This window comes from Melitaea cinxia, chromosome 25, assembly GCF_905220565.1.
Source record: "Melitaea cinxia chromosome 25, ilMelCinx1.1, whole genome shotgun sequence".
Lineage (NCBI taxonomy): Eukaryota > Metazoa > Arthropoda > Insecta > Lepidoptera > Nymphalidae > Melitaea > Melitaea cinxia.
The window spans coordinates 11765787-11781359 of NC_059418.1; the positions used below are offsets into that span (position 1 = coordinate 11765787).

Consider the following 15573-nt stretch of genomic DNA (forward strand, 5'->3'; position numbering starts at 1 on the left):
CCTGGGGATGGATTAGGGATTGGGTCGGCAACGCGCTTGAGATGCTTCTGGTGTTTCAAGCGTCTATAAGCTACGGTAATCACTTACCATCAGGTGAGCCGTACACTTGTTTGCCGACCTAGTAATATAAAAAAAAAAAACAGGAGGAATTCAAATGTTAAACTTAGGGTCCGGGAGTCAGTTCATTAGGGATTTATATTATGAATATTCGCGACCTTGAGCTGCGCTTTCGTGGGTGGGCCGGGCAGTGGCAGAAAATTAGCAGCTTAATAAAAATACATTTTGTTTAAATCCTAATAACGATCACTACTCATGTTAAGGAATATGTCCGCCAACTCGCATTTCAGCAGCGTGGTGGACTAAGTTCTGATCCTTCTCCTACACGGGGAAAGAGATCTATGCCCAGCAGTGAGCTATTATAGGCTGAAGCTTTTGAAATGTTAGGTAATTTCTCACAGCTCAGTCTCCCGGGATGGCTCGGGCCCCGTTGAGCCCGGGGACCGTAACATTTGGTCACTGTAGTTTAGTCTTGATTACATGTCTACTAACCTACGTCCTAATGCAATAATGAGACAGACATTGTATTTTAATAATAATAATAATAATAATTTATTTTCCATCACAGTTATGTTGATACAATGAAACCTTATCTTATTAATGATATAACTCCAACACAAAGTTTGACAAATGATTAGCGAAGGACTGGTGCTCAAAAAAAATATAAAATACCTGTACTATAAGTCGCCAGGTTAAAAGGTCTCCCAAAGTTAGAAATACAGGATTATGTACACAACTAGTTCAAGTTAGACTACGTTAAAGGTTTGGCGAGAAAAAAAAAATCAACCACTTATTAATAATTATAATTTTTTTAATAAATCTGCCAATTTTCTTCAATTCCCACCGAAAATCTTCACCTTGTCTTCATTGGCTTTGTAAAATAGATCCCAAAACGCCAATCTGGCGTGAAGAGGTCGCTTCTTCAAGGCCAGCTCCCTGTCGATGTCCAGATAGTTGTAGGTGTCCAGGGTCATCGGATCCCACTTCACGGGGAGTAGTTCTGTTACCTCTGGAGTTGGGTCTCTGGAATATAAAAAACACGGTTTCAAGTTCAGGTAACAACCGGTCTGGCATAGTGGTGCGTGTAGGCACCTAAAAAACCGACGGTTTGTGGGTTCGTGTCCCGCGCGGAATGGATATTTATATTGCGCAAATATTTAATTTTCTTTTAAATATAAGTTTTAACATCCATGGGCTCTTAAGTATCCATGCCTTTTTAACCGACTTCCAAAAAAGGAGGAGGTTCACAATTCGACTGTATTTTTTTTTTACGTGTGGACCGATTTCGACAATTTTTTTTTTAATCGAAAGGTGGTGTGTGCCAATTGGTCCTATTTAAATTTATTTGAAATCTAACAACTACTTTTCGAGCTATATCTAATAATGCGTTTTTACTTGACGCTTTTTTCGTCGACCTACGTTGTATTATACCGCATAACTTTCTACTGGATGTACCGATTTTGATAATTCTTTTTTTGTTGGAAAGGGGATATCCGTAGTTTGGTACCATGATAAGGAAACCAGGATCTGATGAAGGGATCCCAGAGGAATCGAGGGAAACTCTTGAAAATCTGCAATAACTTTTTACTGGGTATACCGATTTTGATAATTTTTAATTTAATCAAAAGCTGATGTTTATCATGTGGTCACATATAAATTTTATCGAGATCTGATTAAGTAATCTTTGATAACGCGTAGTTACTTGACTATTCTTTCGTTGATCTACGTTGTATTACTTGTCGATGTAATTGAAGTCGGTTTTTTTTCGTTTGCGAGCAAACACAATTATTTATTTACATTTTAATTTTCAAAGCGTTGAGGCGTATTATTTTCAACATTGCAAAGTTGCGAACTAAAGCTTATTTTTTCTAATTCGATGGCGAGTTCAAAACTGAACGTGAGAGATATATATACCTATATATACATATATATTTATGTAGGTTAATAATTAAGATAATTATTTACGACTATGTTTTTTTTCTCTTTTTTTTTCATGCTACATGCTCTATGCATTACTATTTTATAACACACTACATGATCTGTGTGTAACTCTACAATGTTAATTTACCGCGTTGTCGACGGCCACACTGATTTTTCTAAAACACAATTTATAATAAAAAATATCAAATATTCAATTTAAATATTAATCATATAGGTGTCTGTTCTTGTGGGTCTCCCCGCCGCTGTATGATATTAGTATGGATAAATAATTTATTGAAATTCGATTTAATTATATTACTATTAATAAATCGACAATGTTGGCGCAACGGACACAGCACTGGTTTGTGGCTGTTGCGCTGGCGGTTGCGGGTTCGATCCCCGCACACGACAAACATTTATATTGGCCATACAGATGTTTGCCGTGCTCTGGGTGTTTGTGCAGTATTTGTGGGTCTCCCCATCGTGCCTCGGAGACCACGTTAAGCTGTCGGTCCCGGTTGTTATTATATACACCTGATAGCGATCGTCACTCATAGTAGGGAATATATCCGCCAAACCGCATTGGAGCAGCGCGATGGATTGAGCTCTGATCCTTCTCCTACATGGGAAAAAAGGCCTATGCCCAGCTATGGGATATTACAGGCTGAAGCGAATATTAATCTATATCAACAATTCCAGATTGCAATTGAACCTAAAATGAAATTCAACGCTGCTTACAATTATCTCAATTATAATAACTTACCCATATTTGACGAAGTTTGTCCATAGCGTTGTCATCTGATCGATAATTCTCTGATCGTCTTCCGAGGGTGTTCCTTTCTCGTAATAGTCGAAGAGGTAGCCAAGCTCATCGCCATGAGACGCGCCGTCTGATGTTACATTTAACTCGTTCTTCATGTGATTTCTACCGCCACTATACGAAAATAGGTACCGATAAACGGCCTCAGCTCCTTGTTCAATGAATTTCTTCATACTCTTCTCCGCCGGGTAGTTAAAATTAAAGTCTGAGCTGAAATCAATGATTTCCCATTTTACTTTTTCGCTTATTTCCTCATCGCCGATGTAGAAATGCCTAACGATATCTTCCATTTCCTTAAACTCTTCGTCGTAGTCGAAGGCTTCATTCAATGAAGTGTTAAATCCGTTCCAGGTGTTGTAGAAACTGGCGGGTGCATTGCCATAAATAAAAATATATTCTTGACTATTAAACCCGGCTAAAACTGGGACGTTGTTAATATTAGAAACGTTTATATTGAGAGGATGATCTGTCACAAAAGCTTCGACGCCTTCGAAATTCTGTTCAACGCAAGGACCAAATCGTAATCCTAATACTGAAACAGCGGCTATTACTAAACTTGTATCGACGTCTTTCAAGAAATTAAGTGCTTCAGTTAAATCGTCGGTTTGGAATCCTAGATGATGAGCTATCTGTAACAGCGCCGTTTCGTCTGAACCAGTCATACCCAAAGAGCCTAAAACCGATCCGCTCTGTAAAATTACTTGATTGTATAAATGAGGCTCACCGAAGTATACTTGGTATTCAACTGACGCTGCTCCAGCGCTCTGACCCATAATGGTAATTTTATCGGTATCACCACCGAACGCAGCTATGTTCTCTTTGATCCAACGCAACGCCAAAAGTTGGTCCTTAAGACCTTGATTTCCAGGTACTTCTGGTGTGTTTAGACACATGAATCCATATGGACCGAGTCGGTAATTGAGAGTGACCAGTATAACGCCATGTCGGACCAAAAACTTCGGTCCGAAGAAGTATCTATTGGAATAGCCACTCGCAAATCCACCGCCGTATATCCAGACGAGTACTGGTAGCCTGTTGTTGCTGCTGGCTTGGTTCGGTACGTATACGTTTAGGTGGAGGCAGTCCAATCTTCCAATAATATTTAGATCTTCGATTTGTGGACATATCGCTGATTCATCGTCGGCTGAAAAAACGCCCTCGAACTCTGGATGAGGAACAGCAGCCTGAAAGCAATTCGTATTTCTTACAAAGTTTTGGTTTTCCGAAATCTCGTAAGCTTGGAAATTTTATGTGAGACGAATGGATCCTATAAAGCATCGTGTTATCATTTCAAGGAGTAACACCCTATATATACGTATAATTATAATTAATATCTAATCCCTTTAAACTACCAATTATTGTATATATATTATATATAACACAAGAATTTAGTATGCAGAGAGTTACGGGGGCGATAAATCGATCCAGCTAGGATTTTTAGCAATGTCGTTTTATCCGTGTTATTAGACAATGAAAAACTGCCACAATATATCATTAGAATACGAAGGTAAATTTCCCCACCATTACAACTCAGGCGGGTTATCTGACGGTCCCGAAAACAGAAGATCCCGGTTCTAATCCAGCTGTCTGCAGTCTGATTATTTTTGTCCTTCTTTTTGGATTTTTTATTTTAATAACCAGTTCATATTTTTTTATTATGACGTCGGTGAGATCGAAAAATATTATTCATATTTCATCAGTATGTAATTTACCGAAAAAAACATTAATCTCAAAAGTAAGTACCTGGCACTGTTTCTTACCTAAGTACTCGAAAAGTCGACATGTAATGTCAAGTTGAAATAAACACGTGTAGATAAAGAGTCCTTATGTAATCTGATGCATCGGAATTTCCGACGAGATGATTTTACTGAACTATTGATAAGGTTATCATCTTGATACTTGAAGATTGGCGAATTTTTTAATTTATTTTTAGACATTTTTTAATATAATATCAAAAATCAACCGTCCAGCGGGGATCGAACCTGCATCTCTCCCACGCCACGGCCACGGTTCGCTTAAACCGAATATAAAAATTATCATATCAAAAATTTCGATCTAACGGGTACATCGTTCTATAGCTTAATTGGCTAAAGCTAATATTAAACGTAATTATTTCAGAGAGGTTTCAAATATGCTTAATAGTTTTATTTTTAACCAATTTCGCGTGTTCGCGGATAACTTCGTCGTTTATGAACTGATTTTTATGATTTTTTTTTTTTTTTGTTGGACAAAATATATCCCAAGGGTAAGGGTACCGTGATGTAAAACTTATCGTTGTGGCAACTAGTGCGTTTTTTAATTTTTTACGTCTACTTACGTTGTATTACTTGTCGATGTAATTGAAGTCGGTTTTTTTTGTCGTTTGCTAGCAAACAACAAAAAAAACCGAACAACTATATGGGATTGTAACGCATTCAGCCTGTAACATCCCACTGTTGGGCATAGGCCTCTTTCTCCATGTAGGAGAAGGATTAATGGGAACGTAACGTATCGTAACCAGTTTACCAGGGTAATCATATACTTATATATACTTATTACTAGCTGACCCCGCAAACGTTGTTTTGCCATATATGTTATTAACACCTTAATCCCCCCCCCCCTTATAACTTAGGGGTATGAAAAATAGATGTTGGCCGATTCTCAGACCTACCCGATATGCCCACAAAATTTTATTAAAATCGGTCGAGCCATTTCGGAGGAGTTCAATGTTTAACACCATGACACGAAAATTTTATATATTAGACTAGCTGTGCCCGCGGCTTCGCCCGCGTTGAAATCAATTTGTCACAAAGTTTTCCCGGCAAACTTCCAGTGAAACTCTCATCGAAATCGGCTTGGCCGTTCCGTAAACCTTCCTCTTGAAGCCCTCTCTCCATTGGTGAAACCGCATGAAAATCCGTTCAGTAGATTTTGAGGGAATCGATCACATACGCTTTTGGGGACTTTGTTTTATAACACACTAACTGTTGCCCGCGACTACGTCCGCGTGGTTATGAAGATATGCATTACTATTAAGATGCTTAACGCAAATTATTCTTTTATTTCAGTCACTTGAAATGCTTATCACTCTGAGTAACTTTTTCAAAGGCACAATTTAGTATAATTTAATAGTTATTTTTATAAAACCTCTATACGCCACATTAGTTATTAGTTTTATTTTCAGGCTGCAGTATAAATAACCTAGCAGGCGAACTTATATCTGCTGTATATGTTTTATACAAACTATCAACCCCAATTAAACCCACTTAGCGGTGCCAAATTTCATCTTTGTTCATCTTGGATGGATGGACCATCCAGCGGTTTTTGAGTTCTCGTGATGAGTAAGTTAGTGACCTTTTTCTTTTATATATATAGATTACGATGTATTATTTGGACAGTTTCTCGCCATCTATAGAGCATACATTTTAAATTTCAAGTCTCTTACTTCTAAAACATAGGACTTTCATACAAACTTACCACGCCCGTTTTATCCCCTTAGGCGTCGAGTTTCGTAAAATCCGTTCTCAACGGATGTCTACACCTTATAAGGAATCTACCTGCCAAATTTGATGTTTGTAGCTGTTATAGTTTCGGAGATTTCGTGATTTTTTTTTTTATTATATAGACTAGCGCTTGACCGCGATCTCACCTGGTGGTAAGTAAAGATGCAGCCTAAGATAGTGCGCGCTTGCCTAGAAGATGCCTATTCACTCTTGATTTGAAAATACCCAAGTTGTAATTATTTGGAAAAACGGAAGCCGGAAGGGCATTCCAAATTTTTGCGGTGCGTATTAAGAAAGAGGAAGCAAAACGCTTAGTGCGAGATCGTGGGATTTCAATCACGTAGCGGTGCACACTCAAGCGATGCCTAGCAGTTCGGTGGTAGAATGGTGATGGTGGAACCAAATTGTGCAGCTCTTGGGCACACTCTCCGAAATATATTCTGTAAAATACAGACAGACAGGCAACCTTGCGCCGATGTTCGTGATGAATGAGTCAACCTACCATCCCCCGTTGTAACTCCAAAAGGGAGTTGATTTCTGAAGATACATTATTTGCACACCTTCTCATCATCTATAGAGCATAAATTTTAAATTTCAAGTCTCTTACTTCAAAAACATAGGACTTTCATACAAACTTCCAACCCTCATTTTACCCCCTTAGGGGTCCAGTTTCGTAAAATCCGTTCTTAGCGGATGTCTACGCCCTATAAGGAGCCTACCTGCCAAATTTCAAGTTTGTAGGTGTTATAGTTTCGGAGATTTCGTGATGAGTGAGTGACCTTTCGCTTTTATATATATATAGATTTGTAAGGCTTTACTTTTAAATCCGGTCTGCTGGAGGAGATCGAATTTCTGGAAAGATGACTTTTTAAGGAATGTCACACGATATAAACAGATAAGCCTAAAATGTTACTACATCAATGATAATAGATGAGTTCTATATCTCATACAAGGTCAGTAAAAGCTGATTTAGGTCATTTTTATGTATGTGTATATTTCCCCATATATTTAGTATTTTTTCCCATTCGACTTATACTCCGTATATAGTAATATTATGGTCTTACCCCAAAAGGATTATCTATAATGTTACTACATTAATGATAACAGATGAGTTCGATATCTCATACAAGGTCAGTGAAAGCTGATTTAGGTCATAGGGAATATTTTTGTGATTTTTTCCCATTCGACTTATACTCCGTATATAGTAATATTATGGTCTTACCCCAAAAGGATTATCCGCGTCGACTTGGGCGTACGGTATCCCCAAGAACATGGCATAGTCCCCATCGCTGGCGCTCAGACCTCGTATCAGACCCTGGTTCGTATCCACCAAGGGATCCAGCCTGATCTGACCACGAACTAATGCAAAGAACGTCAGCAGAACCACGCCCGCTTTCCACATCTTGCTGTCGAAGTTACCGAAATCACTATGATCTCTGACGATTATATATTTATGCAACCTAAATCTGATAATGCTATCACCAATCCATGATGATAAACCTCATCTCAAATAAACGTCATATTGCTGAGTGATAAATAGATAAGACTCAGATTATCACTGGAGAACGCAATGTATGAAAAGATTTAATTGCAATACAAACTTTTGAAAATTAATCAAGTATTTTTTACGTCGGTATGTAACAATGGATGAAACCTGGATATACCATTTCACTCCGGAATCCAATCGGCAGGCAGCGGAGTGGAGAGCGGCTGGTGAAAGCCGCCCGAAGCGTCCAAAGACTCAGAAATCGGCCGGTAAGGTTATGGCGTCTATATTTTGGGATACGCATGGAATACTTTTCATCGACTACCTTGAAAAGGGGCAAAATATAAATAGTGACTATTACATGTGCTTATTGGAGCGATTGAAGTACGAAATTGCGGATAAACGGCCTCACATGAACAAAAAGAAAGTGGTGTTTCACCAGGACGCCTTGTCACAAGTCCGTGAGAACGATGGCCAAAATTAACGAATTGTGCTTCGAATTGCTTCCTCATCCCCCTTATTCGCCAGAATTGGCCCCCAGCGATTACTGGCTGTTTGCAGACCTCAAAAAAATGCTTCAGGGTAAGAAATTTGACTCAAATAGTGAAGTTATCGCAGCAACGGAGGCTTATTTTGAAGCCAAAGACAAATCGTTCTACACACATGGGATAGAAAAGTTAGAAAAGCGTTGGAGGGACTGTATCGCTCTTGGAGGAGACTATGTTGATGAATAAAAATTAATTTTATAAAAAAGACCTTTTTTTAGTACTTAGTCTCGGGACTTATTGAACCACGTGTTATAAATAAATACAAATATGAAACCCAGACTGACAGCAGAACAGAAAGTAGGGCAAAAAAAATAGCGCCAACGCGCTAATCAAAATGTATCATTTGTAAATGAATAACTAACTAGGGGTACGTAATTTTGAACGAAATAGTTTTTTTTTGTATTTATAATGTATGTAATAACGAAGGTTATGTTGTACGTATATGATAAAAAACTGGACCGCAACGAAAAAGGGCCGGTTAGAAAATCTCCAATATCTTCAAAAGAATCTAACCAAGCTTTATTAAATAAACACAAAATTAAAGAAAATTTTAATGTGCTTAAATGAAAATTAAAAATAAACGTGTGTGTCAGCTCCGACGTATGACTGGGGTTAACTCCTTCAGATCGACTGTCTAAACAGGCACAAAAAAGGCTTACTAGTCTAAGAAAAAGATTAATACCATATCAAATGGTAAATAAACGAATCAAACAACGCCATCTATCGGCGATGTCGTTATTACAAAACGTTGTAACAAAATGTATCGTTGTAGATGGCGTTAACAAAAACGTAACGAGGTCATTCGTTCGGTAGATTTTACTCCTCTTTTTTTTTCATATCATTCATCATTACAGCCTATATAGTCCACTGCTGGATATAGGCCTCCACAAGTTTACGCCAAAAATAACGTGAACTCATGTGTTTGCCCGTAGTCACCACGCTGGGCAGGCGGGTTGGTGACCGCAGCGGGCTGGCTTTGTCTTATATTCCTTAGTACCGTAGCCCTCAGTACTTAGTAGTAGTACTTTTTTTTCATACCTGTGGTCTTCTTGTATGAAAATCGATTCTTAAGCAAAAACTCCGAAAAGTTAATAAAAGATTTTTATTTTTTATAAATGTAAAATAAATAAAAGCGTGCAGTTTCTGCGGTATTTTCGTAAATGTAGATTGTTTACAGATGTGCTGTTTTCACACATTTTAGTACTATGTCTTGAAGTCGATTAAAAGTGGCGGAATAAATCAAATTTTCTGGGAGCTTGAATCGTAAAACGTAAGTTCTATGAAATAAGTATGGTTTATTTGCGTTGCGTTTGCTGCGTTATACGTTTATTATCTGTCTTTTATGAATAACTACTAATTGACTAACTAGTAAACAGAGATGTAACTTATCTAAGATAAAAGTATCTGAAATACAGATACAAGATACAAAATACGTATTTTCATCTTGTAACTAAATACCTTTTTTAAAAATTCATTTTGTATCTTGTATTTAAATACCTTTTGTTTGGTATCTTAGTATTTTGTAGATACCATGTTTGCTAAGATACTTATAGTAACAGATAACTGATTCTATTGTGACATCGTAGGTGACATTAATTTTAAATATTAAGTTTGTCGCAGAAACTGAACGCGCTATTGAATCTTTAGTCCCGTGTTTTAGTCTTTTAGGATCAATTTGATAGGTGGCGTGGTAACATTTTATAGAAAAAAAGAATTGTCTTTTTTTATCCTATTACATGTTTTTAGAGGATTCAGGGTCACCAACCCACCTGACCAGCGTGGTGACTATGACCAAAACACATGAGTTCGCGCATTTTTTAACCGACTTCCGAAAAAGGAGGAGGTTCTCAATTCGACTGTATTTTTTTTTAATGTTTGTTACATCAGAACTTTTGACCGTGTGGACCGATTTCGACAAATGTTTTTTTAATCGAAAGGTGGTGTGTGCCAATTGGTCCCATTTAAATTTATTAGAGATCTAACAACTACTTTTCGAGTTATATCTAATAATGCGTTTTTACTTGACGCTTTTTTCGTCGACCTACGTTGTATTTTACCGAATAACATTCTACTGGATGTACCGATTTTGATAATTCTTTTTTTGTTGGAAAGGATATATCTCTAGATTAGTACCATGATAAGGAAACCAGGATCTGATGATGGGATCTCAGAGAAATCGAGGGAAACTCTTGAAAATCCGAAACAACTTTTTACTGGGTGTATCGATTTTAATAATTTTTAATTTAATCGAAAGCTGATGTTTGTCATGTGGTCACATATAAATTTTATTGAGATCTGATAACTACTTTTGGAGTAATCTTTGATAACGCGTAGTTACTTGACTATTTTTTCGTCGATCTACGTTGTATTACTCGTCGATGTAATTGAAGTCGGTTTTTTTTTCGTTTGCGAGCAAACATAATTATTTTACAAAAGTATTTTAACTATAAAAAGTATTTGAAAGATACGTATTTTATATCTAGTATTTCAGATACCATTACAGAAAGTTATTTGTATCTGGTATCTGAAATACTTATTTTAAAATTATTTTGTGTTTGGTATTCGAGATACTTTATTTGAGGTATCTTGTACATCACTGCTAGTAACTGAGGTAGGGCACGCAGGAATTCCCTGCTCAAAATATGGAGCAGCCCGACTGGGGAAGTACCTCGACCTTACAGAAGATCACAGCTAAATAATACTGTTTTCAAACAGTATTGTGTTCCTGTTGGTGAGTAAGGTGACCAGAGCTCCTGGGGGGGGGGGATTGGGGATTGGGTCGGCAACGCGCTTGCGATGCTTCTGGTGTTGCAGGCGTATATAAGCTACGGTAATCGCTTAACATCAGGTGAGCTGTACGCTTGTTTGCCGACCTAGTGATATAAAAAAAACTACTCATTATTATTATTAACTTTCTATACTCGTCCTCCCTCTAACTTCTAAATAAACTTTCTTAAATATTTTGTAATAGTCTAATAATAAAGTAACCGTAATGCTTGATTTATTTTAATAAAATCGAAAAGAATTAAAATAAAAAACATTTTCAAAAATTTATTTCGTCTCAAAGAAAATTATTTCTTCCGTTATCTGTATTATTTTATCAATATCAATTTCGACGATAACCCTTTAGCTTTTTCTCGTTCGCCTTGAAAAACAGTTCCCAAAAGCTCATCCTGTCGTTGAAAGCTCGCTTCTTCAAAGCTAACTCGTTGTCGATGTCCAGGTAGTGATAGGTGTCCAGAGTCATTGGGATCCACTTCACGGGCAGAAGTTCCGTTGTGTCTGGAGTTGGGTCTCTGGAACAAAAGTTGTTGGAAGTTTCAATAACTTATCAAAACCTTCAACACCACAATGCCTTTAGTGGTATCTGGAATTTAGCAAAGTTGTTTTTTTTTTATGGATCATTTAGATAACCAAAGATTTGTCGTGTGGAATTAAATTATGTATCGTTTCAGCCTGTAATATAGCCACTGCTAGGCATAGGCCCTTTTCCTCGTGTAGGAGAAGGATCAGAGCTTAATCCACCACGCTGCTCCAATGCGGGTTGGCGGATATATTCCCTACTATGAGTAACGAACGAGCTATCAGGTGTACATGATAAAAACTGGAATCGACAGCTTAACGTGTGTGTATATTGTAGATATTCAAAAAAGTGCTCTCCGAGGCACTATGGAGAGACCCACTAGGACTGCAAATACAGCAAGACTGCGGCAAAAATCTGTATGGCCAATACAAATGTTCGTCATGTGCGCGGATCGAACCCGCAACAGCCACAATCCAGCACTGTGAGCGTTGTAAGCCAACGCATCGAACGACTATATTATGTATGAACACGATTTATTTATTTTTATTTATTTATTTATTTACACTTTTTGCACACCAACACAAAAGTAACGTAAGTTTAATGAGGTTAAAAAAATAATAAATTTGCATTAGTTGCAACAGGCGGCCTTTTCACTAAAGCAGCGATTTCTTCCAGGCAACCTTTGGGTAGAGGACTAGAATTGATTTTTATTGGGGATAGGGGCGCAAAATAAGTGCTATCAGCATAAGTATATTACGATTATGTATGGAGATGTAAAAATATTGTAACAATTTACTAGTCATTTCTCTGTTGATTTGACATGTCGTTATGCCTTGTGCGGGAGGACTTACAGATAAGCTTGCGCTTTTTATGACGTTTATTTTTATGACGCTATACACTCAACGGCCTCCAAACGCCTTGTCCACGATAAATATTTGTATCATCTATATAAAAATATTTTAATGTGCCAGGAAGTAGCGCCTTTCCGTGACGAAAGCACATATGTCAACCAAAACATAAAAGCAATAAAGAAATCGAGTATTTATAGTTACCCAAATTTAGCGAAGTTTGTCCAAAGCGTCGTCATTTGATCGATGATCCTCTGATCCTCAGCAGAAGGTGTCGTTTTATCGTAATAGTCGAACAGGTATCCGATATCGTCAGCATGAGCCGCGCCTTGGTATGTCATGTTGGAGTTATTCTTAACGATGTTCCTTCCACCGTCATATGAGAAGACGTAGTGGAAAACTTTTTGCGCGCCGTTCTCTAAGAACTTCTTCATGCTCTTCTGAATCGGATAGTTCTCGTCAATATCGGAACGAAAATCCGTTAACTGGTCCCTGACCGCTTCGCTGACGTCTTCATCACCTATGTAGAAGTGGCGGACAATATCCTCCATAGCTTCCAATTCCTCGTCATAAACGAAACCAATCTTCAATGAATCGTAAAAAACGTCTAAATTTTCGTAATAACCAGCTGGCCTATCGTGATATTCGTACATTTGTTCACGGCTGTTGAAACCGGATAAAATTTGCATATTTCCCACTTTGGGCAGATCTAAATTTACCGGACGGTCGGTAAGAAAACTTTCAACGCCTTCGAATTGTCTTTCAGCGCAAACTCGAAAAGTTGTATCTAGTTCTGACGTGGCTTCTATCACGAGTTTCGGGTCGGTGTCTTTTAAAAAGTTAAGCGCCTCGTAGACGTCGTCAGTTTGGAAACCTAAACGCTCAGCTATCTTAGAAGGTGCCGATGTGTTAGCGTCGCTGAATGACCAAGCGGTAAACACGGAACCACTCTGTAGGATCGCTCGGTTAAACAGAGCCTCATTGTTAGAATATAAGTGATAATCAATCGACGAAGCTCCAGCACTTTCACCCATTACAGTAATACTGTTGACGTCTCCACCGAATTCGGCGATGTTATCTTTGACCCAACGCATGGCCAACGCTTGGTCCTTTATACCTTGGTTGCCAGGTACTTCCGGTATGTCGAGGCATAGGAAACCGTATGGACCGAGTCTGTAGTTCATCGTTACCAATATGACGTTGTGTCGGACCAAAAACTTTGGGCCGTAGCTGTACCTATTGCCGGAACCGTTTGCCAATCTTCCGCCGTGTATCCAGATAAGCACCGGTAACCTGTTTTGGCCAGTGGCTACGTTCGGGACGAATATGTTCAAGTTCAAACAGTCCAGTTCCCCGGTAAACGTGTTGGTTGAACTGTCGATCTGTGGACACACTACTGAATCGTCGTTGGCCTCGAAAACTCCATCGAATGCTGGATAAATTGTGGAAATCTGGAACATGAAATTGTATACTTTTATAGTTTTTAGTTTTTTTTTTAATAATCTTTTTGATTGCTTTTTATTCTTTCCGTCCGTTCCCACTTGGGGAGTAAGCTGGTGAATGCGTGACGAGAGCTCTACGAAAAGTATGATCGGTTGAAGCAAACGGAGCAAGAGAGAGGTGCGAGCACACATTTTCATTCTCTCTTTCTCTCATAGCCAGTTACGTTTCGTATATCTAAGACACAGTACAAGCCCATTGTGCAGAAGTTTTACTTCAATCGTGTGGTCTAGAGCACACTCGTTTATATTTTAGTGTTATTGAACTATTTTACAATTTTACAAGTTTTGCGAGCGAACGACATGTGTGATTGTTTAAAATTAATATACACGGTTCCTTCTTAAATTAAGTGAAACGACACAATGTGCCAACCCTTGCGAATGCGGGTTCGGTCTTTGCTCTTAACAAACAGCTTTACTGAGCAATTTTTTTTTGTATATGTTTGCAAATCTCCGACATAGGTTTCACGTCCTGCTATGACGTCATGCTATGACCGGCAATCAGAAGGAGAGATGTAAGATACACGTCAAGCCTTATCGGCCTCTAGCGATAAATAATTTTATGTTGCAATAGTTTATCAATAAAAAATATATAAAGAAAAAAACATTCAAAATATAAATTTGAAGTAAACATTTCAAAAAATCAATCAGTTTCGTTCTTATCTTTGTTCTAAAGCTTGTTTACGTGACAGATGAGACACGTAACACAATATTTCTTCACGGTTATCGTTATAGATGATAATAAAACAAATAAAATTATAAACGAAATGAAACCCTTCTTTAACTGTGGTAGGGCACAGCAGGACATTTCCTGCTCAAAATATGGAGCAGTCCGACTGGAGTAGTATCTCGACCATACAGAAGATCACAGCTAATGCGGTTTTCGAGCAATGTTGTATTCTTGTTGCTGAGTTAGGTGACCAGAGCTCCTAAGGGTGTATTGGGGTTAAGATCGGCAATGCACTTGCGATGCTTCTGGTGTTGCAGACGTCTATAAGCTACGGTAATTGCTTACCGTCAGGTGAGCCGTGCGCTTGTTTGCCGATCTAGTTGTATCAGTATACAATTCACCATCCGAACGATCTCTGTTTTTCATGGCATCAGTTGAAGCCGTTGAATAAATAAATAAATTAATTAAATTGCCTGATAAAATTACATCATAACTGTTCATAATTTTATGTAAAAATTTATTCATAAATACCCAAATAGCTAACAATAATAAAAATTTAAAAATTACCAACTCACCCCGAAAGGGTTATCTTTATCGACCTTAGCGTACGGTATCCCCAAGAACATTGAGTAGTCCCCATCGCTGGCGCTCAGACCTCGTATCAGACCCTGCTTCGTGTTCACGAGGGGATCCAGCCTCAGCTGACCTTGGGTCAGTCCAAGGACTAGTAGAATGATCCAAGGTGTCCACATCCTCACGTCTCTGATGCCAAAGGCACTTTGATCCTATTTGGTTGTGTTAGATAATTCTGTGTAATCAGAAATGTTTCTCAAGTATTGATAATATTGATCCCAATCAAGATTTTACTGGTTTTTTTTTTTCTTTACCTGATGGTAAGCTATGACGGATTGCTGATTGGCAAATAAAATCCCTAACATG

The 15573-nt window shown here is 38.1% G+C and overlaps 1 protein-coding gene and 1 long non-coding RNA gene across 2 annotated transcripts in view; both read left to right on the forward strand.

Moving 5' to 3' along the window:
• LOC123665871 (catenin alpha) overlaps positions 1 to 15573 on the forward strand; it is an 80585-nt gene that overhangs the window by 27778 nt on the left and 37234 nt on the right. The window lies entirely within an intron of this gene.
• On the forward strand, positions 1433 to 9816 carry LOC123665874. Its single transcript, XR_006745117.1, has 3 exons — positions 1433 to 1444; positions 6663 to 6672; positions 9683 to 9816. It is a non-coding gene; the product is annotated as an uncharacterized LOC123665874 (long non-coding RNA).